This window comes from Acromyrmex echinatior, chromosome 16 (genome assembly GCF_024713525.1).
Source record: "Acromyrmex echinatior isolate Ae372 chromosome 16, ASM2471352v2, whole genome shotgun sequence".
Taxonomy (NCBI): domain Eukaryota; kingdom Metazoa; phylum Arthropoda; class Insecta; order Hymenoptera; family Formicidae; genus Acromyrmex; species Acromyrmex echinatior.
The window spans coordinates 825,102-839,407 of record NC_141867.1 but is presented as its reverse complement, the minus strand read 5'-3'; the positions used below and the strand labels follow the sequence as shown (position 1 = coordinate 839,407).

The following is a 14,306-nucleotide window of genomic DNA, read 5'->3' as shown; positions in this document are numbered from 1 at the left end:
ATTTAATTGAATATAAAAACAATTAAGTACTTTCTTTCTTCCCTTTTCATTCCTAAAGTAAGCTTATACTCTCCTTGAAATAATCGATTCAAATATATACGAAGTCACGTTCTCTTTTCTAGCTATCTGAACGAAGGCATCGCTCTTTTGAAATCATTAGTCTACCTAAGTTCATGTTAATTTTCTTCCCCTTTTAAACTTATTCCGTATTTATTCGATTCAAGCCGCGCGATAAAATCGTTTTTGAATACGAGATGTACCTTCCATACAGCGAAACATCAACAACATTTAGAAAACAGCCTATATGAATCCATAAGCGTAAAAATTTAAGTGACGCCGTCAAACGTAAAAAAATACAAGACTATTTTAAGATAAAAGTTTATCCTATCAAGACACATTTTAAATAAACATCAAGAGGTTAAAAGGATTCACTCTTTGGAAGACCGGCTGCCACGCGAAGAGCATACAAATGAGTATCGTGACAGTGTGAACTACACCCTTCCGAGTGTAATCACGACTGATCGAAGGATCGGGATTTCCACCTTGAGACATCAGCCACCCTCGAGGGAGCTGCAAGCAGCAAAGAGAGGATGACCTCCTACGGGAGATACCATCTCGACACGGTGGGATTAGGCGCGTAGGAAACGTTATCGAGATCTTATACGGACGGATCGACAGACCGACGGGCGGGTCTCGGGAAAGAAGTACCTTTACATCAGATTAAGGAGCGATCTTGGGCGCGGATCTTCCGCGATCCTCGCCGGAACGAATCGCGGTACCTGTGCGATACCGGGCGGAGAAGCGGAGCAACTCTTTCGCCGGCACGCCCTCTCGTTCTCCGGATCGATCCTGGACGATTTACGGCGGGGATCGATTTGATCAACGATCAAGAGGAGAGACCGCGCGCTCTCACCCTGTGCCGTCTCGCCTCGCCTTGCCTCGCAATATCGAGCAATACTTCTTTGGTCGCGAGAGACGGAGGTATTAACCCTCTCGGACGGCTTTTAACACTCGGTACTCGCCGTCGTTGATTAATGCCGACCGTACTTTTCCGCGCGAACTGAATTTATCGCGTTCGAAGCTTGGATGTACCAGATACTGAGAGCCAATTCAAAAAGCGAGCAACAGGCAAATCTATTTAACCTTCTTTCTCGAGATATTTCGAGCTTTGAAAATAATTGTACAATGAATCTGCTTTGATTTATGGTTTTATCTACTTCAATGATAGAGAATGTGCGTGTAAAATGTGGGCGTAAGAAGGTTGAACATTCAATAAAATTGCATAAATTTCATTGAATGAACCAAATTAATATCCTAATATAATACTGTTACTTAAAGTTAAACTTAAAGTTACATTGACACCAATATAATGTGGATTTAAATCCACACCATGATGATGTTGATATAAATACCACACCAGGGATGTTAAATCCACATTGATATTTTTTAGAGTGTATTAATGCTTGTCACGCGTGTAATTATATATGTTTATATTTTTATTATATTATTGATGGCATTTTCATCAAAATAACAGCGAGAACTTAGTTGCGCACCTAATATATAATAATAATTTTTATTAAGGAGAGTGCAACAAAGATAGAAAATATATATTTACCGTTAATATATATCAGCAAAAATATATCAGGAAAAATTTCATCAAATATTAAACAATCCTTTTCTATTAGACCAGTATTATCTAAAAATAATCAATTTTATCGCGTATTATAATTACAGTTATTCATAGCTCTGAATATTTTGGAAAAGAAAATGCGTTTTTCATTAAGATGATCTTACATGATATTAACAAATACTGACAATATTATTGATCGTGTGTTAATATTGATGAATTGACATAGAATACTGTCGATGGTTTACTGTCTGGTTTTTTATTCGCGACCATCAATATCACTTTATTATTAGGATCCACTGCAATAGATATTGTACGTAAAACTAAAGTAAAATTATATTGTCAATTATACTGATCGTGTAAGGTTGTAAAAATACTAAAAATATTGATGCGTACTGTCAATATTACTAATTCAATATTACTGATCAATATTATCGACCGTATAGGGTCACCTTTAGACTTCAATGTTTTATTGCGCGCAGTTGGAGAATGACTGTTATGTTATGGAGTGATTAAAGGAATAAGATTTTGCTGCTCGTTAAACCTCTTAAAATTGAGAAAAATGCGATCCTTCGATCGCGACGAGGGCGAGAGCAGGGATTCCCATGATGCGCGGAAAATTAGAACCGCGGACGATGAGATTATACAGCGCGGTAGGTAGGCCATTGTTGTGCGCCGACGAAAATTATACTCTTCAAAATCCATTGTACCAGATTGCCGACCATGCCGGTCGCTTTGTCCTCGTCGTTGGGGTCTTCTTTCTTCCGTCATCTTCTGAACATTCGATTTCGATATATGAAGCTACATATAGATTTAATGTGATTAGTATTGTCGAGCTATATCGTTTTATGTATAATAAGACATTTGTTTTTGAATCTGATTCTTCTTTACTTCTTTAAATATGGAAAAATTGAGCTCGAATATTATTGTACATATTTTTATTTGACATTTTACATTTTTACGTATTTTATTGTTTTTTATTTATAAATATCTTCCAAATTTATTATTTTCGATCATGTGTTTTAATATAGAATATAAAAAGTAACAAGAAAAATGCTCATAGAAATATATTTATTTCTCTATTTGCGTTAAAATTAAGTGATAAGAAAAAAAATTGTTAAAATTGTAAAATTCAATTGTTTTCTTCCTTAAATCACATTTTTTTGTAATTTTCCGCTATTGATTATCATTAATTCGCGAATAACTAACCGTTCCAAAAATAATAATCCAAAAAAAACAGTAAATAAAATCTTGTAAATAAAATTGTAATGCGTTCCAACGACAGCGATTATTTTAAACGTCTCGACTGATTTAATGCCGAAGTTTTTACTTCGCACCATCGGAAGATGATACAACATATGTGCGTAAACGAGGACGATACGAGTATAAAACTGAGAAAACAAAGTCATTGAGATAGCGTTAGGCATAAATGTCTTCTCACGAGTATTTAGAACAGAGATAAGTACCGCGGAGCTTAGGAGACCGGGATATACAGTTAAGACTTACTGGTTTCGATGGTTATTCGGTTCGATGGATCAATTTTGCTGTTAAAAAAAAAGTCGCGTAAAAAAACAATCTCGCGACCAGCAATAAGCGTCGATCAGAACACGAATTATCAAATTTCGTTCTTCTCATTCAATCGGAGAATTTTATCGTGTCTCTGAGATATACACAAACAGCAATTACTCTTAGTCGGAAAACGAATTTATCTGACTTTGCGAGTATTCGAAAACAATTTATAATCTTTTGCGTTGTAATTCGGTCTCTTTCAATCATTTATCTATAATAAATTGCTAAAATGTTGCAAAATCATTCGTTTCCATCGTAAATAACTCCGAGAAAAATATCATAGGTAACTAATGTTCTTTAATTGACATTTAAATAGTAAATGATATTTAAACAGTAATTAGCATTTAAATGGAATTTACATTTTTTTCTCTGTACTGCTTCGATATTACTTTTACTCGTAAGATAACATTAAACAAATTTTCGTCTTAAAGTCAGTTGTTCTAGTTAAAAATAAGTTCACTGATATTCGACACTCCTACAAATGTTGGTCCCCGTTTAAATTTTCTCACTTAAAATTAGATTATTTCATCCAAAAAAATCGTCGAATCTGATCACGACTTAAAATCGCCGTCGCGACAAAAGGATGGATGGAATTACAGCGATATTGATCAATCAAAAATCAGCGATGAGTATACACAATTATTGAGGGAGGTGGACAGAGGAGTTAGAGAGAAAGCCTATTCCTGTTCGGGGTACAAAGAAGGTAAAGAGAGGACAGAAAGGGGTCTGAGAGCAAAATGGCGGGGCCCTTCGTGACCGTAATCGGCCGACCGGGAGGAGGCCGTTCAGATCGAGCCACACGGAAATCCACTTGAAAAGTAGCCATTACCTTAATTATTAGTCTTTCTAAGAGGCCGTGACGGCGAGGTTCGGGATAGATGGGACTCCACGTATTAAATATCAGTCACCGAGGGAATCCCAAAAATCCTCAGGATTTCTTCATGATATTCCTGCCATAGAATCGAAAAAGGAAAATATAGCTTCAATTTGCAGAAAAGCTATGTCTAACTCTTTCAATTTCTTTAAGCAAAATATCTTAATTTCTTTGAAGATTCTTTTAAAGCTGTGAGAATCACGAGCATCTTTTCTGGATGCTGTGTTCTATTGATCAACGGAGAATGCGAGACTTATAAATGTCTTAAGCACACGCTTGAATTTTAGGCAGCTGTTATAAAGAATGTTGGGATTTCCTTTTAATCGATCGTCAAAATTAAACAATGATAAACTTAAGAAAAAGCTCCAAGATTAAATCAAAGGAAAATGAAAGCCGATGAAAGCCGAGATTCATTCCAAAGAATTTTTAGAGAGAAAAAGAATTAATATTATTTCTCTTTAATAAACTATACGTATAATAAAAAAATGATAGTCGCACGAAGAGATCTTGGAGTTTTTAAATCACAAAGAGAACTTTTCGTTCTCTTGTAATTACCGCTCGTTCGATAGAAAATAAAAATTCAATTCCGTTTATCAATCGAAGTTATGTCGACATTTCTGCTCGCAGAAATATGTCGCAATTAAAAGAAACGAAGAGGTTGAAGCCAATTAAAATCGACGGAAATGAAAGTGGAGAGTCACAGTGAGAAATAAATTGCGGCGAGAGAACCAAAATGGTACATTTATGCGGATTAATTGCGACCGACTGAGAGTATCCTTTCGAGAGCGAGAAAAGCGAGATAATTAAAATCAGAATGGAATTCGAATAAATCGGCGACGTTTCGAGAAGTAGGAGGAGAAGGCGGTGGAAATCGATGAGCCGGGAGTAGATCGACCTTTAATAACCGCGTATCAGCGTTCACGAGGTTGGCTCTTTGAGAGAACGGAGACTCTCCAAAAGGATCAACGAAAAAGCCCCGATCGAGCGAGGCATCGCTCACTTAAGGAATTAGCGGTAATGGCGGTACAACATCGTACAACTTTGTTGCACGCTATTTCATAATGCAACGTTATCGAAAGCAAAGGGAGGAGGGGGGGGGGGGAAATGGCAAGAGTCTGCGGGGGTAAGTTAGCGTATCGCCGGTAATTCATGATGCTTTTGCATAGATCGATCAGCGGAGACGATGGAGAACCGATACATCCGAGCAAACTTTCGTTTTTTCGCCTTTCGATTTCGTTTAATACGTCTTCCCGTTTATTTTTAGCGTCTTGGTTTAATGAACTTTGTGCATACTTGTATCCGTTTCTAATTCTTATGACTAGAAAAAAAATAAAAAGTAAGTTAAACTATGATTTAAGTTAATCTCTACATTGATAGAAATGGGCATTAATTCTTATATAACTCTAACATTTAGGCTCGTTTCTACAATATAGTTTAAGTTTAATTTCGGTTCAACTAACTCTTCTTCTTTTCCTAGTTCTAAGAATTAGAAAAAGATGAAGAGTAAGTTGAAGCGAGATTAAAGTTAAATTACCGATGAAAATAAGCATGTAGTTATTTTCAATTTTGGGTGGTCCATTTAAATCTGATAGATCACCTTTGCAAATTTAATACCTATTTCTATACCGATTCGACTTACTCTTTATCATTCTCTTTTTTAGTTCTAAAAGAATTAGATAAAATATGACGAATAAATTAAACCGAGATTAAATCTACTGGAAACGGACATGAAACTCTATCGATCTGCCGTGTGCAACACATCTTATGCATCCATCGGTAAGAGGAAGATACACGCGAGAGGCGTAAATGCGATTGGATCTGTGACTGACAGTGAACAAACGCCAATTTATCTGCGTTCCTTCAGATCGCAATTTTGCAGACCTGGGCATATCAAAAGGTTCTCTTATCTTTTTCTTTCTTGCTCTACGACTTCTTTGCAATGACGATTATTCGCAACATGCACTCTAGACGCGCACGCATGCACGCACGGCACGCATCATTCGTGCACGTACACAGGGATAATTACATTCTGCGCGATCGTGGTGCAATTATTTATTTAAGCGTGCAAAAGAGCCATTAAACGGATACCTCGCAAGTCACCTTCTTTCCACGCAATATCGGTATTCTAATGGCCGACAATTCCGCCAGCGGCCTCGAAGATAGAGTTCGTATCGCCGAGAGTAGCCAAGCTGTGAGAATCACGAGCATCTTTTCTGAATGCTGTGTTCTATTGATCAACGGAGAATGCGAGACTTATAAATGTCTTAAGCACACGCTTGAATTTTAGGCAGCTGTTATAAAGAATGTTGGGATTTCCTTTTAATCGATTGTCAAAATTAAACAATGATAAACTTAAGAAAAAGCTCCAAGATTAAATCAAAGGAAAATGATGCCGATGAAAGCCGACATAGATGATCGTAATAAAAACGTACATATTAATCAGTAAGAACAGCTGTTTCGACTCTTAGTTTTGGATCATCTTCAATGTATGAACAATATATATAATGATAATTTATTTTAATTTTAATATTTTGATTACATTCCATTTCTGATTATTGATTTGATACTTTAGTTAAATTACTAATTTTGGTTTGAGTATTCTATACAAAATACAGACGATATCTAAATTTTTATTTCTGGACAACAGCTTAATGATGATTCAATGACAGTTATTTTACCATATTTTCTATCCGTAACTGGAAGTTTTTTTGAACTTTAATAATTGTTACTCATACACTGAAGATGATTAATTTTGGTTCATCTCGAAATGTATGTTCATAATTATTAATACATACTTTTTTTTCCACACACAATCATCTGTGTCGACTCTCATCATTTCTTTTGGATCAAAATTAAAATCAAAAGTTCTACTAATTTCATAACGTCAAATTATACTCAATTTGAATTATTTTTAATCATTTCTATAGGTTGCTGCTTCTATTCGAGATCAAAAATAAATGTTTAATTAAAACAATGGAATTAAAAAATTTAAATCAAGAAAATGTCAATTAAATTTCAAATTAGTTTATTATTTATTATACTAATGCATACGTTAATATGGATTTTTTAAATTTAAGACTAACCTTAGAAATGATTGATTTGTTTTGTGTGACACACATGGAAGTTAAAAATAACAAAATATTATTTAACTCAAAGAATTGAATTACTCCCTTAATTGTATTATTCCTTTGATACCGAACAGTATAGCATTTGTATATTGTTTCGTGCGTGTGTAGCCTACACGTGTGTGTGTGTGTGTGTGTGTGTGTGTACATCAAATCATTAAATCATCACTGAAAAAAAGATTGTCCTGAAAGGCTTAAAAAATCGTTTGAATTTAGACGTTCTTTTCTCAAGTGCTTCGGAGATTTCACGTTCATTAGGGTATGAATGATGACCGCGCACGAGGGCATTGTGGAAACTCTAATACACGTTAAAATGGCGTCTTCTCCAATGTCTCGAAACACGAGGATATAGTCGCGGATGGATGTAACCGAGAGCTCGGTATCGGGCATCACTATGCCGTATATAATACGTACACGTCGTCTCGCGGTCGCGGTCCTCATGCCTGATTATCCCGATGGAGATCCGTATCTGGTGGTAATTAGACGTTTAATTAAACCGGTTAATTAATCACTAAGCGCGCGTGTGTAGGACCACAACATATGGTCGCCACGACCCGATCGTTGTCATTTTGACGAGATTGTTATGCAAAAAGTGAAGATTATCTATTACATCATATTTGTACAGTTTTGCGTTGCATAAATTAATAAATTTACTCGCACACAACGGTGAAATAACTGACGAAATCTGGTATCGTTCGCCAGTTAACGGAAATCGCTCGTTCCGTTTTTATTCGGCGGAATAACTGCGCCGATTTACTGTGAAAGGACAATCGACAATAATGCCTTTATCCATTCGACCTGGCATTCGGCCCGACAAACTTTCTTTTTCGTCGGTGGACACACGTTTCAGTATCAATGAGGGCCCCTGTCTTTCCTCATCATTTATCGATCTCCTGCTCGTTCTTTCCTGTAATGGAAAGATTTTTCTGCGGAGACTCGCACTGAAAAATATGGATCTTTATAAAATCGCGCGCGGTGTATTCTGTACTCAAATATTTTCTAACGCTTTCTGGTCACTCATTTGTGCAGCTAATTATTCGACATAATCTTTCATTCAATTCCTACTCTCTGCCTTTGAAGAAAAATTAATACAACTTGAATTGAAGACTTTCTGTATCTACATCTATAAGATCGTGATAAAGCATTTACACGAACGATGTAAAGAATATTAAGAATATTAATAGTTCAGACGGGAAAAATGAAATTTTACAGGGAGAACCTTGCACTTGCAAAGAAGGCGTGACTCAAGGCCGTTTACGTTATTAGTTTAATTCACGTAGCAAATCGCCTTCGCCACTCAGACGGAGAAAGATGGCGAGAAGGCATCAAGTGAGTTCGGTCTGACGCGACGGCCAGCGATTAGGGCGATTTCAGTACAGGTAATTAGAAAAACGCATGTGTCCATTACCGGTGCATGTGGGCGATGCCGGTTAATCGGTACGGTCGCCACGGTTTTATTGGTCACTTAGCATCGATTTGACATGCAATACGTGACTTGCAAAAAGGCAGTCTCGTTCTTGTTGCCATCTTGCTATACGGGATGTCTCACGTACATCATAATGCTTCTAATTGGCAAACTTTTCGTTCAATTATATTTTTAATTTATTAACGTTCGCCTTTAACTCCAGTATTTATACTACAATATTTCAAATATTAATGTATTTTCAATATTTTCTTGGTTTTTGGTTTCTATTGTTTATATGTATAGCAAGGAAATTTTGCATTGTTAATTTCGGCGATTAAAAATTTTGTTTGCAGAATAGGGGTGGGAAAAGTGGAAAATACTTGGTATAATAAATAAGTAGTAAAAATATTTTTCATCCAATTTTTATTAGATTTTGTTTCGTCTTAATGCAAAATGGATCTAAAATTAGATCACTTTCAAATACAGGAGTTTTTAAAAATTGGTATCACTAATCTCTTAGACAATATCTGTAATCTCTCATAAAATTAGTTCTATATTCGTATCAGTTCTACATTCATTATAAGAAAAATTCATGAGATTGGAAAAAGGATTAAATTTAGAGTACTTTGCAAAATTAAATTAGGATATAACGATAATATACGAGTATATGCATCATAAAATTATTCAAATATCTTGAGATTTACTCGATCAAAGTAGAACGAAATGTGTCAGATAAAACAACATCAAAGGGTTGGGAAATTGCGATTGCCGGAAGCGTGGCCAGGCAATGAAAAATTGCCGACTGCCGTATCATTCACAGCAACCAAGAATTCTGTCGATGATAAGAAGACGGTCCGACCGATGACGTCGGGCTCGTCGCCCGGCATCGTCGTTATCGCGACGGACGATTTGATTTCCCGGTCGATTTCTTATTTTGCTTCCTCGTGTTCCGCGTAAACACAGCGTCGCAACGCTGCTCGCAACAATTTATCTGTTTTCCTTCTCCGCGATACGAGTCACGATCGGCGCGAAATTTTCCACTGTCCGACACAGGCTGAACTGCTCCCCTGTTACAAATAATGGAGCATGATAACTATAGTTTTGCCGACACACAAGCCGTTACATACACGCACGTTATACACATGCACATAAACTGTAGTTTCAAACATCTCCGTTTATCGCGAAAAATTATTTTCAATGCGATAATAATTCTTAATAGCGAGCAAATTGTTCAAGATAATTAAATTAATATATCTAAGCAATAAGGATATTTCGCGATAATCGAAAATATTATCAGATAATAAAATGAAATGCCACAAATGAAATTAAAAGAGTCGTATAAAAACTTCTGACCAATCAAATGCATGTAATTGAATTTTTCTGAAATATAATCATATCTTGTGAGTTAATATGTGCGATATTGACAGAAATTCATATCACACACAAATAGGCTTAAATGACATTATGAAATTCGAGGGACAAGAACAGGGAGAGCCAGGAATCGAGTCCCGGAGGGTCGATTCAGATTTTCATGCCGAAGAAGGAAGATTCCTCCGTACACCGGGGACTATTAAATTTATGGCTCTCTCCTCGTCGAAGGGAGAGACGATAACATGCATAATAAGCGCACCCAGATAACGGGTGACGCATAAGTTACGGCCTCGCGATAAACGAGGCCCATGCATACCGTGAAGGTTACCCATAGCCGATGGACCAAGGGTCCATTGACTTACACACCCAGGAAGTTCTTTTGAAATATCATATAACATGGGATTAAATAGAATTCAAACAGTTCGACAACGCGCATAATCAAGTTGCTTGATAGTAATAACTTAATTAATAATTTATGTAATGATCTTTAACTACTTTTTTAAAAAAAGCGTATAACAAAATATTCTGCCATTCATTTCTATTTAATATTCAATTCTATTTAATATTAGAATTACAAATTAGCTTGTAATAGAAATATAAAGATTCTGTGTTGTCAGACGTAAATTATAAATCGATGTACTTCAGTTGAATAAACGCGATAAAAAATGATATTTGCATAGATCGTATCTAAACTATACATATTTTTTAATGCCGCTTTTTTACGATTAATCCACTTTCAAGCAGAAATATTGACATTCATTTTATTTTATTTAGTATAATTTAACTTCCTGGAGCGTATCTAAGAAAAATATTCCCTCAGTTAATTTAATATGCAAATTATCAGCTTCACTCATGTTTCCCGTGAATTCAACAAAGAACTGCTCCGACGTAATCTCTCATGCCGCGTGCGAATGTCAAGATACTCAATAATCAATTATTATTCACACATATCAATGTTTGTATATGTGTGTGTGTGTGTGTATATATACCAATATATCTGCAACTTCGCAATATGCAGCAATCATAAGATAATTTCTTTTATCAATTTACGTGATTTTAACGTAGATTCGTGTACGCTAATCGCTGCCGTCAGGGAAACAACGTTGACACTAAATTGACATTACATACAATAAAGGTGAATTTCAGTAAAAATGCTTACGAGCACTTACTCTCGGCGACAAAATATGTAACTGCTAAATTAAATGCAAGATTAAATGCTCTCTCGTTATTTTTATACGAATATTACGTCTTCATCGAATGCATTCGCGCGGATTTAAAAATGCAACTCGAAAAATGCAAGCAATAAAACGTTCATTATACTTTTATGCGCGTTTCTACCAATTTAATTTTAACTTTAATCTCGGTTTATATATAATTTACTATAAAATATCTATCTCTTTTTTTAATATTTAGATTTAAAAAAGAAAGGGCCTTAAAGAATAAATAGAACCAAGATTGAAGTTATGTAGAAACAAACCTTACCTGATCGATGCGCTGCTTTATCTTTAATTATTTGAAACCTCTACAAATAATAATCATGAGATTATCTAACGATCGTTATCGGCAAAGAATCATTTTGACTCTTTAAAACTTTAAATACTCGCTAAATACTTCAATCCGAGCAATTCTATTCTCATTCGTACTATTTTATGAGAAAGAATGAAAGAGTTATATACATAAGATTGGCTTCTAGCATTCTTTTTTATAAAAAGGTTGGTTGTTAAATTCTTAAATCTGTCTGAAAGCGAGATAGAAGCGATCGTTTATGCTGCATCCGCGTACATCTTTTTCCTCGCGTGTATATTTGGGAGTTAACATCTCCATTCGGTACGAATTCCTCGCGAAAAAAGGACGAGCGGATTATCGACGGTGACAATGCCAAATCAGATATGTATCTAGACGGAATTCATGGGTGCCTCGTTGCACATCTTAATCGCGGAAGTTCCCTTTCTTTTTCTCTTTGGTCAGGATCGGTGTCTTCACGAAGCGGCTGCACCGCTGCGCTTATCTTGCTCTCGCTATTGGAAGCTATCGGCTGGGATGTAGAGGCTGACTCCGGGCGAGTCTGAAAAACGCGACCCACCCTCCCTTCCCCATTATCTCTCATAGGTCTTCGTCTTCCGCCACTCGATTTATCTCGAAGCTCGCCTCACCGGTTTCCGACCGTTTACCCGCTTAATTTATTTGCCGTATCTCTTAAAATCTTAATAACGTCGTACATCCGAGCTCGGAAGCGTAAGGGAACAGGGTGTAAGGACTCACCTTGCGGATTTCTGCGGATACTGTCCCCTCAGGCAAATTGGCACGTTCCCGCCGCCATGGTCAATGGGCACTTCCGCCTTTTCGGCCGCACGTCGCGGGAAACTGCTGAAAGGATAAGTGCATCGAGGATGGTTAAGAGAGATTCCATTTTTTTTAAATCGATATTTGTGTGTATGTAGTTCAAAACTGATCATTTATCAATGATTTGTGCAACACAGAATTATCTTCATTGAATCGTATAGATACTCATCTCTAAAACTTTTGAAGTGAATTTCACTCTGGGGAGTGAACATCATTCTTAAAGATAGAAAAAAATAGAGTCACTCCTTTTTAAGACTATCTCAATTTTCACTCTTGAGGGCGAAATTCCACTCCAAAGAATTTAGAGAGTACACATCTTTCTAAATTATAAAATAATTTTTAAAACGCTGTAACGTCTAATACAGTTTATTAAATTGATTACATTATTTACTCTTCATTGGCAATGTTGGATTTTGAAGGCAGTCGATTTTTTTAATTGTAAAATTGTCAGATAAATTTAAATCTGTAAAAATGAGTAATAAAACAATTCGACTTCTATTATAATATGATAGTAAAAACTTGTTATTAAATTTTTTACAAGTATATAAATAAGAATTTTGTATATAGATTTCTATACAATTCAGAACGACGAGTTGCGACGAGATGCAGCCAATGGAGAATTAATAGTGACTAAATGTAATATCCAAAACTCACGTTGAAAAAAAGACTGTGATCAATGACGGTCGAAGGAGTAAGCCTCGCGTAAACGAGGCTGCGATAAGCGAAATCATATATCATTCATCTCAAATCTGGCTATCATCTATGAAAAAAATCGGTCGATGAATCGTCCCTTCAATACTTTTACAATTTGACTCGTACATATATCTATAACATCCTTATCTTTGATTATATGTTTAAGAATATCTTATCGTGACATTTATATATTTCTTAAACCACCTAAGTTTTTGTCGATTTGATAATGACTTGGGAAGTCAATGATCTCAAGGATCTGTAAGGATTGTAGGTTTGGCATTTTATAGCTCTCTTCAAAAAAACAGTGCAGCTGTTTGAAAACAGATGCGCAAACTCATCATGTTAATTAATAGCTTCTCGTTCAGCCGAGAATCTTTAGCATTTGAATCAACTATTAAATACGTTGCATTTCTTTTTTATTACAAGCACACTGATTTCATTATTAAATATCAATTTTGTTATACGGAATACTTAAGTAATTATTGTATTAATATGTGGTAAACTTCAAATTTTTAATTTTTTTAAATTATCAATTGAGTCATTTAGATGAGCACAATGCACTTTTATACAAAATTAATATATTATTTAATAATTCGAAATAAACGTACGTAAGAAATTCACATTTCAATTTACTTTCGATTTGTTAAAAATATTCAGGGACTAAGACCACGCAGATTTCCAGAATATGCAAATTAAATTCATTCCGCCTTGTAGATTTCGAGGAAATCGTAAATTTGCTAAGCCGAAACGCTCGCGTGTCAAAAGTCGCAAGCTGCATCGAACTCGTTGCTTATCCCTTTATTTAATCCTCTTAATCTCATTTTTATGACGCAAATTTTTGAAATCGTCTTAAATCCAACGTTTTATGCCGCTTTCACCCTCTAATAAAACTCGTTTCTTCGTATATTTGATACCCAATTCATGTTACATTTATGTGATTTCATGTGCTGTTTCGATTACTGATTCAATAGATAATATTCAATAAGAATAAAGTTAAAGGAAAAAGAAAGCAAATTAAATTTCATTTTTATGTACTACGTTCATTTAGATTTGCATATAAAATACAATGTATAGATGAATGTAATATGTAAAAATATAAACAATGATTGTTTACATTTAAAACAAAACACAAAAATACAATGATTTGCTTTCAAAACTGTAAAAAGATAACTGTAATATTTTAAATAACAAAAATTATCTAACAAGTTCTAATTTTTAAAGAATTATTAATGATAATGCGTAACAAGTAATATGTCAATATTATTAGGTGTTGGAATTAATTCGTAGCGTTTTACAAGT

The 14,306-nt window shown here is 35.2% G+C and overlaps 2 protein-coding genes across 5 annotated transcripts in view; one reads left to right on the top strand and one right to left on the bottom strand.

The window, feature by feature from the left end:
* Nucleotides 1–14,306, top strand: part of LOC105145114 (tektin-3) — a 158,984-nt gene that overhangs the window by 91,604 nt on the left and 53,074 nt on the right. The gene's annotated exons all lie outside the window — the stretch shown is intronic.
* The window catches only part of Ntan1 (N-terminal amidohydrolase 1), a 56,609-nt gene that overhangs the window by 17,158 nt on the left and 25,145 nt on the right, over nt 1–14,306 (bottom strand). For 2 of the 4 annotated variants that reach the window (XM_087414576.1, XM_011054469.2), the window contains exon 2: nt 12,234–12,338. The exons of 1 other annotated variant lie outside the window; for it this stretch is intronic. The gene's annotated coding sequence lies outside the window, so the exon portion shown is untranslated. The remainder of the gene's footprint in view (nt 1–12,233; nt 12,339–14,306) is intronic. One more of the 4 variants, XM_011054470.2, reaches the window with a different exon arrangement.